The sequence below is a fragment of the Sitophilus oryzae genome, unplaced genomic scaffold, assembly GCF_002938485.1.
Source record: "Sitophilus oryzae breed Bouriz unplaced genomic scaffold, Soryzae_2.0 scaffold_1494_pilon_pilon, whole genome shotgun sequence".
In the NCBI taxonomy this organism is placed as follows: Eukaryota; Metazoa; Arthropoda; class Insecta; order Coleoptera; family Curculionidae; genus Sitophilus; species Sitophilus oryzae.
In genome coordinates, this window is record NW_022146163.1 from 2,363,429 (window position 1) to 2,382,737 (window position 19,309).

At 33.4% G+C, this 19,309-nt stretch overlaps 1 protein-coding gene and 1 long non-coding RNA gene across 2 annotated transcripts in view; one reads left to right on the forward strand and one right to left on the reverse strand.

The window, feature by feature from the left end:
* LOC115877495 (high affinity cGMP-specific 3',5'-cyclic phosphodiesterase 9A) overlaps positions 1-19,309 on the reverse strand; it is a 543,425-nt gene that overhangs the window by 257,548 nt on the left and 266,568 nt on the right. The gene's annotated exons all lie outside the window — the stretch shown is intronic.
* LOC115877496 lies at positions 9,996-10,531 on the forward strand. The gene is made up of 3 exons (XR_004049357.1): positions 9,996-10,129; positions 10,185-10,387; positions 10,449-10,531. It is a non-coding gene; the product is annotated as an uncharacterized LOC115877496 (long non-coding RNA).

The window sequence follows — 19,309 nt, forward strand, 5'->3', positions numbered from 1 at the left end:
ATTCAGCATAAAATTCTGCAAATCTATTTCTTATTCACAAAAACATTGGTTAAAAACATTATATACGAAAAGTGGTTGAAAACTGGAGTGAATATAACTTTATTAATACTTAGCTTTATTTTCCTAAACATCAAGGATAACAGAATAAACCCGCGAAGGAAATTTACTTTATCTTACACAGGGTATTTTTATGGCGTCACGAAAACTGGAATGTTGAAAATGCTATATCTCGATTTTTTTAAATGCAACACCCTGTATATTATTATTCGTATAAACGCAAAATTAAAAATGACTATTTTTTTGTATTTAAAGTGTTTTGTATTTAATTTTTTAGCGGTTTTGCAGATATTCGCTGTAATATATTACATATGGGGTTTTCAACGGTAAAATACTACACAAAATCATGTTAGGTGGCTTTGATAAAAAAATACTGCTGGAAGAGTCATATGTAATAATATACTACGAATATCTGCGAAACCGTTGTAAGAAATAGAATGGCAAGACTGCATAGTGTTGAAAATAAAAATAGCGTACTATATGCAGAATTTTATGGTGATTTCAGATCTGTACACGAAAATGGGGGATGGAATTTAAACAAATTTAAAACTTTATTATAACTTTTTTTGACACACCTTGTATACAAAAAATATTTTTAGCATAAGCCCCTTTATAAACCATGCAACATATGTATAAAACTTTTTTACATATCTTCGACAACTACGACCGATATTGGACTTCCTCGCACTAATGGGCCACCCTGTATGAACGATTTCGCTGTAAAATCTACAGGGGAGCCAATATTAAAACAGTTCAAAATTTACATGGGATTTCCTGTTTCCAACGCCGGTGCACCATCCGGTGTATAGTTTTACTAGCTAGCACTATAAAAATAGGTACTGTGTAAAATACAACTCTAAAATAAAATATAAGGTATACGCCCAGAAGATATTTTTGAACGTATTTTTATTTAATAAAATACAACAAAGCAGCTCAAAAATTATCAATTATTTTTGAAGTACCTACTTATTCCAAGAAAAAGAGAACACGATTTTCGATGTTCAGTATTCTTTAGAACGAGTGTAGTGTAAAGGAAAATTGTCCAGGAAATTGGTTTTACAAAATATTTCCGCAACAAAATCTGTAGCGCGCTCGTTTTTCATTGTTGCCACAAAGAAAGGCTCTGGCTCTCCCTCTTAAGCTTTCCTATGCACCCACCCTGTTTTATGACGCTATTCGTGGCCTTTTGAGTGGTTCTTAATGTGCGGTAAATCTACCGTAAAGCTAGGTCAAGATTTTTGAAGCGCTTTTCTAATTATAAACATAGAGATTATGCATTTTCCTGGTTAGGTTAAGTTTCGTGCTCTACGTTGTTAGAAATTACTGAAGAAAGGCACATTAAAATACGAAAATCGGTGATCGACGTAATAGCGTTGATTTAAAAAATAAGATGTGCAATCTTATGGGCGATTTCGTGGCACAAAACCTGTCCGAGATGTAGCTGGCGTTACCGTCAGCCTGTCCGAGAATTTCGAGGTTTAGTTTAGCTCTGCGACGCTGCGCGCTGATAAAGAATACTGTACCGTAGCAGACCGTAGTTTTGCTTTCCGTCGACAGAGTGAGTGGTTGCCGGAGACAGTGCTGCCAGAACTACTGATTAATCCGTAGATTTACGGATTTTCGGTACAGTACGTTAATAATACGGATTTTCTATCATTAAACAATTTAATATAATACTATTGCGTCAGAGTACGAACTGCGTCAGTGTTGGCTTGAAAATGAAGATCGCTGTTCTTTTATATGTAAAATATTATCGTAAATATCAATAATCGTGATTTCAAAGCCAACTAAACGACTTTATTTCGAAAAAAAAAACGAGATTTGGTATGTTAGTATATGACATAAATCAGGATTAATTAACGTATTCAATTATTTTCGGTCACTTCCTGTTTCACCGGAAATTACTACAACTTTTGATTTTTAAATGTCACCCTCGGTATTTGTTTAAATTATTCGATAGAAAATAACACTCTCTCGAAAATGACTGAATAGAATGGCATTCATATGTCAACTTTCGACATTCCTGCTTAAAAAAATTGTAAGTAAAATTTCAATCTATGGCTGTGTTATAAATACTAATTTTTAATCAAAGGGCCTTAAAGATGCCCAAATCGTATTTTTAATCATATCTCAATTTTTTTAAATGGAACGAGGGTGGCTCATTAGCATATTTAGAAAAAGCATTTTTTACGAATAATTTGGTACACACACTTGATATTTCGTGTCAAATTGTCGTTATGAACCGAATGTTACAATTTTCAGTAGACCATACGCGAAAATGTCAAAAGTTGGCAGTATGATATGTCAGTCTATTCAGACTGTCATTTTTTATCAAATAAAGTAAAAGAATACCGAGAGTGCCATTTATAAATAAAAAGTTGTAGTAATTTACGGTGAAACAGGAAGTGTCCAAAAATAATTGAATACGTCAATCAATCCTAACTTCTGTCATATACGAACATACCAAATCTCGTTTTTTTATCTAACAAAAATACAAAAGTTATAGGGGTGAGCCACTTTTGAGACGCACTCGGTATATAAGAATACAGACCACGGAAATAGAGTGTCCAGAACCGTATATCACTATACATATTTTTACAAGCAGTAGACAATAATCAATTATAAAATAAAATATCGTCCTGTATTAAATGTATCTAATGTTTAATACAGAAATTTCGGTTTTTGAATAACAGGCAGTTTGTTAAAACAAACCAATTTCGACCACAGTGATCAACTTTTTGATGGATACTGTATGTGTTCATCTAACTACAAAAAACTGAAACAGCCTGTTTGAGAAAGTAAGTTTAGTTTTTATATCTTTTCTTAGCCTCGTTGATTCCATACCTTTTCGCCGCACCGGCTCGGCGCCATAAAATTACGCTGAACTCTGAAAAATCCATTTTTATTCCGCTCTAATTTGTTTTATATAAAAACATGCAATTTGTGGTTGGCGGTTCGACGTAAACGCGGATTAAATTACGGATATTTGATTGCAGCCGATGCGTCGCTACTGATTTTTTTCTGTCGCGGATGGTATTTCAGATAATCCAGTGGCGGCTCGTGTAAGGTTCTTATAATATGCAATAATAACGTCTGATGTTTAAAAATCTAATAGTATATTGTTTTATTAGGAGTAAAAATTACAGTTTTTGTGGCGAGGCTGTACCTATGTTTGATTACATACTTACTTGACTACAGCCGAGGTACAAAAGTAATTTTTACTCCGAATAAAACATGCTATTTTTTCAAACGCCACAAATAATTTTTTAAACAATTTCAAACGTTTGAAATACTTAATATAAAAAGATTAAAAAGTCATACCTTGTATGTGACTATACAGGGTGGTCAGAACTGTATTCCGGAAACTTCGGCAGCATATTCTGCAGATAAAAATAAGTAAAAAAGTTCGTATAAATGTATGTCCTAAAATTTGCGTTTGTCCTGTTTTGCGTTTTGATTTAAATAAAAATACGTTTAATTTTGAGTTTAGGTTGGAAACAATAAAAGTATGAAATAATAACATCATAAAAATATTCCTCCAGTAATCCGGATACTTCATTTATTCGGCGGTGACTGTTCGCCGACATGTGCCGAACTAACGAAGTTCTACTGTATTATTCTGCTGTTGTAACACCAAACGTTCCATCCCCGACTTTAATCTGTAATACTTCAAACTCGAAAGAAAATAGGAAGATGTATTAGAGAGTTATATTCAACAGAGATAAATCTAATTTCGCTTAAGCCCATTTTTTACTGAAAAAATTCCACTCAAGTTAAAATTTTACAGTACCAACACAACCTGCAGCAGCACAACTACTGGTAATTTAGCAAGCAATCGGGGACGGAGAGGTATGTAAAACATAAATCGTGTAATTTGCTCCTGAATTATGAATCAATTTACCGATTAAATTACGGATATTCGAATTGCGTCGACAACATGGCGCTACCGATGATTTATTTATTTTTTATTGGGACCGATCACGTTACTGCGTGCCACCACCGCTTGTAATTTTATGGTATTGATTTCCTTAATGATATGTGTATTCGAAAATACGAATAGGAAATAAACCATAGCTCCACAAAAAATAAACGATATAAAACTCACTAGTAAATTGAATTCATTGAAAACATTTCCATAGGTTTGTTCCAGTCCGCCGCAGAACCGTTCACCGAACGATCACGCTCGTGCGCAGTAATTCAAATGTATTCCAACCAAGATTTGACGGTTATCGGACGATCCTATTTGCGTACCAACCTACCTTGGGATCGTTTAGTTACGATTTCAGAACGGTAATTTCGGTACATGGTCCATGATTTTTAACAGCTGATTCTGGTCCGGCGGCGGCGTCCGGCCGATGCTTCTGTCGACATATTTGAAATGAAACTTCTTACTTACTAACAGCTATTAAAATGAAGGATTAGAAGGATATATATTTTTTATGAATGCTTTTTATAAACTTCAAAAAAATTAGAGTTAATATAAAACCGTATACTATTCTAGCTTTATAATTTTATAATGTTTTATTAATTTTTATCTACGTCAGTGAGTTAAGAAGCTCTTAACTCACGCATTTTGAGTGAGTTAAGAGCTTCTTAACTCAAGCATTTTCATTACCGCACTCCTTTTTTTTTCATTTCCATAGTTGTGTACTTTTTTTTCGGTGCACCATTTTTCATACTTAGAGTATGTATTTTCATACTTCTGTTTCGATCTTGCTGGAAGCAATCCAGAAATGGCTCTGAATGCCTCTTCTTTAATGTCAGAGGGAATACTTTCCGAATCGCTCATTTTTTAAACTAGTGACATAAATATTATTTACTGTCATATTGACATTGCCAATTGCCATGCATGGTGTTATTTGAACAAAGGTATTAAGGTAGTTTATTTTTAGGATAGGTATATAGTGAAGTACAATAATTTTTAAAATTATTTGTGTGTTTTTATAGTTAGACGTAGATAAAATATTGTACAATACACGCGAGTTAACTCCATTGTACTTGTGTGGTCACACAAAAGGTACTTGTGTGGTCACGCAACACGTGCTACGCACTCGTTGTGCAACTTTCACCCGCGTATCTTAATGATAAAAAACGATAATCACTCGGCCGGATGGCTTGACAGCTGTGGCCATTAAACCAAAATACTGCATCTATATCTCTGACTACTACTAACTGCTATATTAACCAATAATTTGTTTTGAGTGGTCTGTTTTTGTTTAAATGTTTTGTTCATTATTTATGTTGGGGAATTATTTTTAAAGTAATGTTAATCGTTAGGCAATCAGTATTTCTTTTGCATAATCAAAATTGTTACTCTAAATTTTACATAACCAAATTATCACTCTAAATCGCTGCCTTTTTGAAACAGATGTCACTTGTCTTGTCATTATTCGAGTTCTCAGAATGTTAATAAAAGTTTCATCATAATCCCCATCATTTACCGGATTAATATTTTAAATAACCGCAGGGCACTTTCTGTTATAAAATTCATTATTTATAGTGATTTACAGTAGTTTTATTAAATTATACGAATATTCTCGTTGATTTTATTGGTTTGAAATTTGAACTAAATATGGCAGTGTCCTCCAATGAAAATGCGAATTACTAACTCTAAATTCTTATTCTGAGCTGGCAAATGAGCTAGACTGTTATTCAGAAGCTACAAACCTATCGATAAAAATATACATGAAAATTTACTTCCTAGCACACAAGGTTGGTACAATATCAAGTTTATTATATTGATTTTTTTTAGCCGCGTATGACACAGATCGTTACCCAGTATTGTCACATAAGCTTATTTTTCATCGCGGTAAATTATCATGAGATAACGGGGTTAAATTGTTTTACAAAGGGGTAGATCAATTCCGAATAGGGTTGCTGTGGCAACACTGCCGCTATTACTATCCCTCTCGCGCGTCTCGTTTTTTTATTATTTAAAGAAGTTTCACTTCAAAAAATGTGAGTGCACTACCTACCTATTATGTGCGTATATTTGAAGTAAAACTTCTTACTAACAGTTATTAAATTGAAGAATTTGAAGGACATATTTAAAAAAGTGTAGTTTAAAATGTTGAAAAAGTAATAAATTAAAAATTAATAAATAATTTGATTCACTTTCACAAAATTTGTATTAAACGTCGGCGTCACTACATATTTCTATAAATTATATAAAATCAAGTGTTTCTTACAGTGGTCACAGCCTTGGTTATTTATTGACTCAGTATTTTGATCATTGGAAAATAACGGTGTATTCCAGTTGGCAGCATTTTCATTTCTAGAAGATCCAAGGTCCAAAACTTTCTGTTGTCGAATGTAATACCACAAGATGTTTCGGGATTACCGAATAATACTTTTACCTGACACGAAATGCGTTACCCGGCAACAGTAGTAGTGTTGCCGGTATCGCATTGAGTGTCAGGCAAAAGTATTAGGTAGCTAATCACTAAACATCGATTTGTATTCAAAAGATTATACAACGAAATAAAGTACATATATCCTTCTTATCTTAAACATTTTTATTGTAATAAATATCACCAAATCTGTCTTTTGCCATTTTGTAATAAGAATTGACGGGATAGTTTGTGGAACTGACAGAAATGACTTCTGAATTAATATTTCAAGAAATGACAATTACAATATGGCCACCAAGCGATAATCACTTAAATTATTATCACTTATTAATTACATCCTTCTATATAGGAAAAATATACATAGAGTTGTATAATCGAGCTAATGCAGTTAATAACTTGGCCCTATTCAGGCTCATCTTTGAAGCTACAGTAAAAGAATATTTAAAAAATATCTTTTTTGTAATAACAATACAGTACAATAGGTAAGTAAGGCTGTCTCGCATTGAAACTTTTGATGTTAGAACTTACTATTAGCCCATAGAATTACACACGTTAGAAGAACTTGCATTTTGCGCTGAAGAAAAAAAGTCCATCACAACCGTGAAACTAGTATACAGCATATACCTATTTTCATGTTTATGTGTAATTATAAATGTTTTCCAGTTAAGCGTTTATTATGTTCTTATCGTGAATATTTACTACATTTTTAAACCTAGTTTTTCTTATCTAAACTACGGAAACACCCATAATATTATATTTCTTTTTCTGTAAGTTTTCCTACCATTTTCTCCGTTATAGTATTATTTGCTTATTCTACTCGACACAAGAAAGTAAATTTTATGTGTTTGGTCTAGTTATTTCTGCGGTATGTGCGTGTATACATATCCATACATAATTTTCCGTTATCAGGTTGTTCTGAAGTCTACATAGAAGGGTTGGGGGGGGGGGGAGCAAGTTTTAATGGTAATGGTTAATAAATAAAATAAAAACTTTGTATTTTAACAACGCAAAAATTATTATGAAAGAAGCTGTAGCCTCCAAACAAAAATAAAAGATGTTTTTTAATAGTCTTTAACCAACCAACCTCGAGGTTGATGTTGTTTGATGTAATTTTTAAGCTACCTAGAATTAAACTAATTTAAGCTAGAATGAAAATAATTTTGTTTTCTTTTTTTTTCGCTTGTGTCTTGTGTTCATTATTTGTGTTCATGTATGCTTTCTCATGACTTAATAATTTGGTATTATTTTCATTTGAAACTCTATTTTTTATCGGCTTTACTTTTAGGAACCATCCTTTGCTTGCTAATTGACGAACTCCACAATCATTGAACGGAAATGTTTTAGTACGGTTCCGGAAACTCTAATTAATACTACCAATTAGGGTTCAGATCTTGGCTATCAGCAGGCTTCGGTAACGATAATTAAAGAATTGTTTTTTGTTATGTGAGAAAGTCCTTTGATACTTTCCAGCGCTCGAAATCAAATTCTTCTAAATCAGTAGTGATGCTATTTCTTATTATTCTTGCTTATTTTCTCGAGAATTATTGTCTCTTATCGCCACTTTACGAACTACTTTCAATCTAAGAAAATACATGTTTCACTCAACAATTATTGACAACGTATTTTGTTTTTCCGCTATTTTTTCGGTGTATTTCGACAATTCCATCGACCGCCTAACCGATCGTTCTTCTCTGGACTAACCGTCAGCCAAGAACCGCCGCGTGTGAACTGGTCCTTTGAGTCGCCGGTCGCCGCGCCGTCGTGGCGGGCTTGCGTCAGACGACGATGTTAAGCAACGTTGCCGTAGTTACAACAATTTCAAATTCAAGACATTCGAAGCAATCAAATTCGTATTAAATTTTAAAAATAAAACAGAGAAACATGAAAGGAAATAAAGAAAACAAAAATGAATTTATTATTCGTCGGGCTGTTTTCGATGTATTGAATTCTGAATTACGATAAACATTTTAAAAATTCCTTTTTTGTGACCTTATCAATAACCAATTCATTTGTGTTTTGTTTGTTTCCTTTCATGTTTTTCTGTTTTATTTTTAAAATTTAATAAGAATTTGATTGCTTCGAGTGTCTTGAATTTGAAATTGTTGAAACTACGGCAACCTCGCATGACGCAAGCTCGACACGGCGGCGCGACAAAGGAGCAGTTATCAGTTACCAGTAGAGGTGGGCCAGTCTGCGATTTTTGTGGAGCTGCTACGCTCTGCGACTGCTCCAATAAAAGCACTGTGACAAGTAGCAGCGATTTTTCGGAGCAATTAACCTATAAATTAAAAATGTAGTTTTATAGGTTAATTGCTCCGAAAAATCGTACTCGGTGTTCGGCACCGTTCGTTGCATTTACTAAATAAGTACAGGACTATAGGTGTGATTATGATAGGCAACATCATCGTTTATCGTTTAGTTTTTATTTATTTATATCGTATGATCGAAAAAAACGGCGTCAGCGATAGCTATGAAATGAAGATCGCTGGCATTTTATATGTAAAATTTATGGGGAATGTTATCGATTGTCATTTCCAAGCCAACTGGACGCAGGTTTTTATTTCGGTCATACGATACTAGTGACGATTTTAACGTCTGTGCAATCGGGGTAAGTCACCGACGGGCCCCAAGCCTACCGGGCCCTTACGAACAAGATTCGAACTTTTCCGAGCTGCGGGCCCCTAGAGCTCTTAAAATCGCGGCTGTACGGTACTATACTGTAGCAAATATTTCAGATATTACGTCTATTACGAAAAAGAATATATTGATTTTTCTTTTGTCTTACTTTGATAGATGTTGCTATATTTTTTTAGTCTATTAAGAAGAATTTGAGTGTTTCTAAGTACCAAGCACTTTGCTACAAAAATCTTAAAGAGTCTGTTCATTTTCACAGAGTGGTGGCCCATAGTAAAAACTTAATGTTATATTCAATTCAAAGTCGAAACTTATGGTCGAAACCACTGTCAAAAAATTCTTTATTAGTGACCGGTTTCGGCTATTTAGCCATCATCAGACCTTAAAAATAGATATAAATAATAAAACTTATATGAATGTATAATTGACTGTGACTGGAACAGTCTGACCGAGCGGCGGGGCTAGGAGCATTTTCAGAATTTACACTATTGCCACAGCTTACAAAAAAATATAGCTTGGACCATAGACAAACAGAAAAATTAAAAGACTGCCAGAAGACATACGACGCGCAGGCAAATGTACCTGTAGCGCATCGACGCAAGTGCCGAAATACGTCCATCTAGCTATCTGTGTTTCGACACTAGTCCGTTAGTCTTAGCATATTCAGAAAGAACACGCTAACCTCCAGCGTTGCCAATTTGTGGGGAATTCCCCAAATTTTGGGGAATCCGGAGCCGATTGGGAGTTTTGTGGGGATTTTAGCAATAGGGGGCGAAAATAAGGGGAGTTTCAACATTTTATTGCTGATTGAAAATGGCGTAAAATTTTTAGCTTTAAAAACGGAGCGGGACGAATCGGGACATTTTTCTCCCCAAATTGGCGAATTTAATTTAGATTTTTGGGTAGTTTAGAAAATTGACATTGGCAACGCCGCTAACCTGATTCTTTTTTCTTTTGTTTGTTGTTTGTTCAAAAAGCGGCACGCGGCGTAGTACAAGGCTTGATCATTTTTTAAGAAATTTTTGATTGTTAATTTTATTTTTTTGCAAACTAAACAGTTGTTTTTTATTAAAAAATAGCAGACAAAGGTAAGAAAGGTAATGTCCATGCCTAAGTTTTTATTTCACAGGCTATTCTTTCTAGAAATTATACCATCCAGCCCTCCTATTTAATTATTAAATAAAAGTGTGAAAGAGATATCAAGGGCTATTCTGTTAAAATGTCATCCGACCAGTCTAGGCCCTGTTGTGAACCAGAAGGTGTGCTAAGTTGGATGTTGGATATAGAATGGAAGGAATATCATGGCCGAGAACAAGGCATAATTGTATGTCCCTTGATGTAGGGGGGTAGGTTTGTTTCGAATAGGCAGTAAAACCAAAAATTCTACTGTGAATCTTCATATTCTAGGCCTGTAAAGGTAAATAATTCCTGGAGCCATCTCGAGGTATAGTACTCAAGTCGGAGCGAATCAATTGATAGCACGATGAAAAGAAATAATAGCCAGCATAAAACTGTAAATATGTATATAACTAGTACTATGTAGCTATTTAACTGTAAGTACAATGTAGCTAGATATTAGTAGAATAGGGGTATTATAAATTAATACAAAATACAATAATTGGTCATTCTTTCCATTCCCATTCAATTCTTCCCATTTAATCGTTTTCCCATAAAAAAAGGAAAATTAAAATTAAGAGTGCCCTTAACCAAAAATAGTGAAATAAATGGAAATAGTCAAATTTTATATTAGCGTGTAAGACTTTGAATAAAAAGGTGTAAAAGGATTATAAATGCTGTATTTATATCCTTTAGTATCATGATAATATAAAATTTGAGTAGGTATCTCCATTTATATCACTGTTTTTGGTTAAGGGCACACTTAGTTTTAATTGCCTTAAAAATAATAAGTATAATAATAATTTAAATCTCCCGCTCTTTCATAGTTCGTACCTGTAGCCAAGTAGAGGGCGCTAAAAGCGCAATCTCCCAACATTTTACCACGCGATTCACCACTCTCTAAACTATTAACTTTCTCTATGGCTTGGACACTCGCCAATTTTTCCCACGCTCGAATTTAAAACGCCCTACTCCGACGATGCGCTAAATGAATTAAGCGACCGACAGTCAGCCTCATTCAGTCGATGCATAGCCTCCACCGGTGGCGCGTAGGGCCGTATTACGGAAGATTTTAATTCGATTTTTTTTCTTATATTTAACCATAGGTATTTGTGCTTTTATTTCAATTTTATTTTTATTGATGGAATGGGAAAAGGTTTTCCGGGATGTGCGGCTGCTGGTTACACAAATAATTATGGAAATAATTCAAAATATAGTCTGTTTAATTTTCAATTCAAAATTAATGTTCAATTTAAAAGTATATTCATACTTTAGAGCTTTTCAAAACGATGAAGACTACTTATTTGGAGGCTTGCTAATACCAAGTGACCATTTTTTTATTTAGTTTCCTCATTGGAGGTTATTTTTATAAGCTTTTATTTAACTTGCTTTGTATGTAACTATCTATGTATGTATGTATGTTTGTTCGGGGCAAATCTTGTAAGCTAAATTAAAACCACTTCCTTTTATTGTAGGAGATTGAAATTTGGCATGTAGGTTCAGTCCCGATGACAATACATTTTTTGCAAGGCATGACCCGAATTTTTGACAGCTGTCAAAATGGCGGCATTTTGAGGTTTTGATTTTTTAAAATTCTATTTATGAATGGATCGGGCTGAAATTATATATATATATATATATATATATATATATATATATATATATATATATATATATATATATATATATATATATATTATATATACAGGTTGTTAACTCGACAGTTACTTATAGGGAAACAGAATGGCAACACTGCCTATTGAGAACGTATGCATTATTGATTTTTCTGCCGACTCGTCCCGTCGCGTCGTCTATCGACGAGCGGGCCGAGGTTATTTCAACCATAAAACTCTTGCCGCGAGTAATGAACAATTTAACAACCTGTATAGGTATATTGTGGGTATATACATATGAAAAAAAATATATGGGCGGCCATCTTGAAAAAATGACAGTTTAATGACATGTCAAAATTTCAAAGTCAACCGATTTTCATAAAAATTGATATATAGGATGGCCATGGGCTAAAATGAAAGAAAAAAAATTTGAGCTGTCAAATTTGACAGCTGTCAAAAAAATTTCAAAGTTGTCCGATTTTGATAAAAATTGATATATAGGACGGCCATGGGCGAAAATGAAAAAAAAATGTTGAGCTGTCAAATTTGACAGTTGTCAAAAAAATTTCAAAGTTGTCCGATTTTGATAAAAATCGATGATGGCCGTGGGCTAAAATGAAAGAAAAAAATTTTGAGCTGTCAAATGTGACAGCTGTCAAATAATTTCAAATTTGTCCGATTTTGATAAAAATCGATATATTGGATGCCCCCTACCCCATAGTCGGTTTTCATTTTATTTGTCTCACATTTGAACTGTCAAATTTGACAGCTGTCGTTTTTTTTAAGTTCTCCTTTTTTAATGAAAATCGATATACATATTATTAGGATACCCATAGAAAGTTATTTAAGAAAAAAATTGAGTTTAAGTGTGTGGCACTGAGAAACCAGCATAACTAAAAAGTAGAAAATAAATTTTATAAAAAAACCTTTTTTAAAAACAAGCTTTTATTTAAATACACTAAAAAGAATAAAATAAACTCTTTTTCTTTAAGACTTTTATTATGAACTTAGAACGTCATTACACAATTTTAATATTAGATATATAAAAGCTTGTCGTGAGATTTCTCTACATCGATAAACAAGTAAATTAACTAAAACCTGTGTCTACCCTGTCTCATTTTCAAAGTTTGTGTTATGATAGACCACTAGACCAGGAATTACAAGATAAAGTTGTCGTACCAGATTTTTATGAGTGCAACTGTACACTCAAATCTCGCGACAAGCTTTTATATAATATTAAAATTGTGTAATGACGTTATAAGTTCATAATAAAAGTTTTAAAGAAAAAGTTTATTTTGTTCTTTTTAGTGTATTTAAATAAAAACTTGTTTTTAAAAAAGTTTTTTTATAAAATTTTTCAGAACAATTTTGAAGAACTTTCCTTAAATGAAAATATATTATGTAAATTCGTTAAATTATTTCAGACAATTAAATTCAACCATCAATCAAAATTTTCCTATAATGTATTTTTTGTTAAAATTATACGCAAAAGTTAGAATTTATTATACATTAAAGAATATTAATAAGAACTTAAATGTAGCAAACAAAAACCGAAAGCTCCTAATTTAGAAACATTCGTAAATAACTATAAGTAATCAATGTACCTATTTCATTTTGATGTTTTTTCTAGAAATAAATTAATTAATTTGTTTTTTAAATGTTTTTCTTTGAGAATGCATATTTATTTAAAGTCAACAATTTAAAACACGTGTATCTAAATTATGTTCTAGCACCAGTCAAATAATTTTTTACGTCACGTGTAAATTTTTTTTTGAATACATCTCTGGGCTGACTGGCGCTTAGGCGGCTATTGGTTTTGGCGAGAGAGCTCGCCGCTCTAGTGTTCCCCCTCTTTCGAATCGCAAATCCGAGCGTGAAAAGATCAAAGCGGCACGCTACACTGTCCGAGCTGGTTTTTACTTAAGCTGTGCTATTGCCTGCTATTGCTCCTATTGCTACTCATGAGCGCAGATGTCCTAAACTTGCAAACTGCTCCGAAATGTCACTGCGATTTTCTTGGAACTGGAGCAGTCACATACTGCGACATTGGTGGAGCTGTGACAAAGTAGCGGACTGCGATTTCACAACCCACTTCTAGTTACCAGTGATGCGCCGCTCTCTTGGCCGACGGCCGACGCGACGTTTGGGCTATCGATGGAATTGTTGAAATACATAGAAAAAATAGCGAAAAAACAAAATACGTATTTAAAATTGTTGAGTGAAACATGTTTTTTCTTAGATTGAAAGTAGTTCGGAAGTGACAACAGTGGCGGCAAGATTCACAACATTTATTCATTTAGAAAGGTATTCAAAGTAATGTGTGCTTTTCAAGATGTTTTGTAAATGAGTGATTCAAATTTTGATGAGGCCTATATGAAAATAATGTGTTAAAAATGGGGACCGTTATTTTAGTAGTTATTATAATAGCATGTACAAGTAAAGCAGCACAGTGAAGTGTATTTTAGTTAAGTGTATATCGAAAAAGAGAACTGTCGCAGTTACATCGATCTGTCATAAGTATCTTTTTTAATGTTGGGTAAGTTTTTTAATTTAACATTTTTAACACATTATTAAACATTTAACTTTTAATTTATTTTATGTAAGAATATCACAATCTTAAAAATGTAAGGTGCACCAATAATGCATCTCTGCAAACTCCTCAGGTGTTGTGATTTTATGATTTACTTTTAACATATACTTTCTTGTCCTTATGGCAGCACAGTGCGTCGAATTAACTGAAATCCGGGCTTGCTCCGGGTAATTGGATGTAGTTGGCGATATCTGAAGGCGGTTCTCAAAATGTTGCGATTATTTTTTTAAATTTTCAAAGTTAAATAACTCGGTTATTTTCAATTTATTTTAAAAATGGTAAAGAGAAAATATGTTTATTTTGACCAGATCTACCACCCCTTAAAATATCTACACTCATTTCTGGGACACCCTGTATTATGTTTTAATAGATATTTGCATTTTTATTTCAATATTTTAGGGTTTTTGTCTCAAATTCAATTAAGTTGGTTTATGTTGCTTGATGTGAAGTTATCTATCCCTTTTTCTTTACTTATGTTCATGTTAATTTTTTCTTGACTGATTACTTAATAATTTGATATTATTTTCATTAAAAATTTCAAATTTTTATTCATTTTACTTTGAAAAACCATCCCTTGCTTTCTGATTGATGAACTGCAACACCATTGAACAAAAATTAGTCAGTACCGAAAGTACCGAAAAAAAATGCAAAATCCCGGTTCCTAAGAGGCGCGGTACCGAAATTCCCGGTTCCGAAAAACAGCTCCGGTTCCGGCAACCCTAATAGGTAGCAACGATATTTAGTATTAAACAAAATATAGATAAATATTTTTTTAATTACATCTTTACAAGCTTCTGAAGCACACCTTTCTTTACCGAAATTTAAAAAGCAGTGAGCAATATCCCGTTTCATTTTTACATCAAACAAACTACGCGACATCTCTAAAAGAGAAATCCACTCGTCTTCCACTTTATTTTACAATTTCAGCGGAAAAATATAAGCGCTCCCCATTAAAAAGATTATGAAAAGCTTACCTTATCGCACAACTTTATCCAAACTCTATTTGCCGGCACCATGAAAAGGGAAAAAGGAAAAACAGAACGAAAATAATTTTGTAAAGTTCTCTACAAGATTCGTATTAAACGGCGAGATATAAAAGTAGGGTTCAAAAATATTATACTGAAGATAGGAATTTAGTAAAAAGTAATTGAAGGGTCCAGGGGAAAACTTGATAAGCGCCAATTTCTTAATTTTAGCATTTTTCAATATTTTATAGTAGGTCAAACTGGTTCCTTCTTCTTCTTACAAGCGGATATTTAAATAATCTTTCCCAAGCGGATATTTAAATTAAGGAAGGTATACCCTGGTCGACGACAGGCTTACGTATATCTGCAAAGAACATGCGCTCATTATCACACCTTAAAAAATTCACAGACAGCGTTTTCTTTCATAATTACATGAAACTTTATAGAAGGGTTTATCGTAAGACTATAAAAGCTAAGTCCAAGGACATTTATTACAATGGGAGGCTAGCCAAATCCGGTAATGTTAGGAGACTTGGGCTATTGTAAATGACTTAAGGAATATGACTTCCTCGTCTGGCACAGTCTTTAAGCCACCTGAAGATTTAAACACTTACTTTGTTAATATGGCTAAAAATTTAGTGAACACCATAACTCCTTCCCACGATTCACTTTCATATCTCCCAAAAGCAAATGAGAATTTACACAGTTTCTTCTACACGCCCGTAGCATTAGATGATGCTCCGTAGTACAATTAAAAGTATTAAAAACAAATCCTCATCTGGGACTGATGGGCTACTCTAAAAATGTTCTCTGAACTTCCGGAATGCACGTTAATCTATCTTACTACTTTAATTAACGAGTCATTTCAAAAAGGAGTTTTTCCAAATTGCCTTAAGACAGCAATAATTATTCCTCTGCATAAAGGAGGAGATAAAGATCACGCTTCGAACTATCGCCCAATTGCTCTCCTGTCCACACTATCTAAGTTCATTGAAATATTGATTAAAAAAAGGCTTCTATCTTTTCTCCTTAAATATAAAGTACTTACTACCCATCAATTTGGATTTCTAAGTAACAGTTGCACAAATGATGCTATGTTCGAACTTTTTAATAATGTACTCTAGCCTAAATAACCGTCACTCTACAGCTACAATTTTCTCTGATTTATCTAAGGCTTTCGACTGTGTAAATCAATTGCAATACTATGGATTCAGGGGAGTGCCGCTCGAATGGCTTATGTCATATTTTGGCAACAGAAGGCAGCTTGTGAGGATTGATACGTTTATGTCTTCTTGTAAGCCTATAGAATGTGGTGTCCCTCAGGGTTCAGTACTTGACCCTATTTTGTTTATGGTGTTTATCAACGACATTGCAATTCTAGACATTAGCGGTAAAATCTGCCTCTTTGCGGACGATACTAGTTTCACTTGGAGCGGCCCAGATGTCACGGCACTATATAATACTATATCCAGTGACTTACGCACCATTAAATCTTGGTGCGATTCTAATCTCCTATGCCTCAATCATTCAAAAACTAAAGTTTTGTCATATAAAAGTACTATCAACCTTTTGTACTTAATAACATCACTATTAAATAAATAAATAAATAAAATAAATAACGTCTTTATTTTTTACTCGGCGAAATTCAGCAGAGCTGTTAAGTTAACCGAGCATATAAAAAAAGTAAATAATATAATACATTCTTAAAAAATAACATTCAAAGAAAAAAGAATTAGTAAGAAAAATGAAAATTAACAATATACTTTAGATAAGGAAAAATCAACAACTTAATAAGTTAAAGCAAAAACAGTAAAAAATGAAAATTGTTCCGTAAAGGATACAAAAATTAATAAATCAAATTATTGTGTAATTCTATATCCGCTCAACATATAAGTTTTTAATTTTGTTTTGAAAGTGAACGTCTTTAAATCAAGGGAGTATAGATTCAAGTTGGAATTGTACATCTTGGTTGCCAGGTAGGAGAAAGAACGCTGATATAGCGCCGTGCGATGTTTGGGAGTTTCCATATTATTACACTGCCTTATAGCATAGTTAGAGTATCGAAATTTAAGTTTATTAGTTAAATACTCAGGAAAACCATTCCGCAAAATTCTGTGTAAAAAAACATGCAAAATGTAACTTTTGTCTGTCTTCAATATTTAGCCAATTCAACATATCTAGTTTATATGTAACATGGTCTCTCGATCTTAATCCGTATATTAAGCGAATACATGAATTCTGTACTTTCTGTAACTGTCTCTTAGATTTTTGATCGAGACAAGGCCCGTAAACAAAATTACAATAATTGGACTGTGATAATACAAGAGCCTCACATAATTGCTTTAACGTCGTGGACTCTGTGAAATTCTTAGGACTTGTTGTAGACAACTCGTTAAAATGGGACTTGCAGATCGAAGCTGTATCGAAGAAACTAAGCGCTGCCTGTTTTGCGCTAAGATGAGTTTCTAAGGAACTTAACTCATCAACCTCTAGAATGGTCTATTATGCCCTTTTTGAGTCGCATCTTCGTTATGCCCTTCCATTCTGGGGTACTTGCTGCGCGACAAAATTTGATCGTATTTTCAAACTTCAAGAGAGAGCAGTTCGATACTTATTGAGACTGAACAGTAGAACTCACTGTCAGAATTTCTTTAAAAATTTGAAAATACTGACTTTTCTTTCCTTATTCGTCCTTGAATCCCTTTGCTTAATCCTCAAGCACATATCTGCTATTCCGGAAAGGCCATCTTACAACTATCCACTTAGGAATGTAGAGCACGATCTTTATCTGCCAACGCCGAGCTCAGAACTAGTTAAGGGCTCAATACTGTACAATGCCAAGAAAATGTACAATCATTTGCCTTTGAATATCAAGTCACTTTCATTCTTTCCCGCATTTCGCAAAGCTCTGAAATTATACTTACTGGAGAGAGCCCTATATACAGTAAACGACTTTTTTGTTGATGTTTAATCATGAACAATTTTCAATTTTAAAAATATGATCATCTCACACACTGGTTTAAGGTCTAGTATTTAATATTTAATATTTTATAACTCTTACATGATTTTATCCATTTACAATTTTCCTTTTGTAAAATTTTCTTGATACGCCTGTGTTCTACAATGTCCATGTATGTTTTATTTGTAATTTTAATGACGTAATTTTTTTTTGAATTGATTTGTATTGTATGGCATTTTTTATTATTTGTATATTTGTTTTTGTGCTTTTGTTTGTTTTGTAAATGCTTTGTCGATGAAGCTATTTTGGCTTTTTGTACAATAAAGCGTTGTTTATTTATATATTGATAATGTTACCAGTATCACTCATCAAGCAATACTACTCTTATATTAATCAATTAAGGCCGTACAAACATATTGTCAAGAAAAATGGCCTATCCGCCAGAAATTAAAAATGTATTACTGGTTGCCTGCACAACCGCAACGTATCCGCCAGAAATTAAAAGACTTTTTCAGGCGCCATCTTTTAGTCAAGTCGAGAAGTAAAGGAATCAGACAATAGAATTGTCTGGTATGAAGAAGTACGCTTTCCGAGAATTGGGGAAATTTCGAGAAGCAGTCAATAGAGTATATAAGCCGGAGCCATCGACAACTGAGAGAGTTTTTGAAATTTGAATATACCGCGTGGAAATTGAAAATCGGACAATTTGGTGAAGGAATCTTATAAATAGTTAGTTGTTGTGTGTTATAAGTTAGTAATTGTGTATAAAGTGAGAAAATAAATACGTTAAGTATTTTATCGTGAGTTTAAATTAGTGGACCCACGGAATCCGTAACAATTGGTGTCAGAAGTGGGATTCAAGAGGATTTTAAGCAGAAATTAAGTGGATTGGAAGATTTTTAGACCGAATTAGAGTATTTTATGGTTGGTACAAGGGAACAAGCGAAGAAAATGGAGGAAGTAAGCAAATTATTGGGTGATTTTATGGAGAATATGAGAGAGAGAAGGCAGAAGAACAAGAAAGA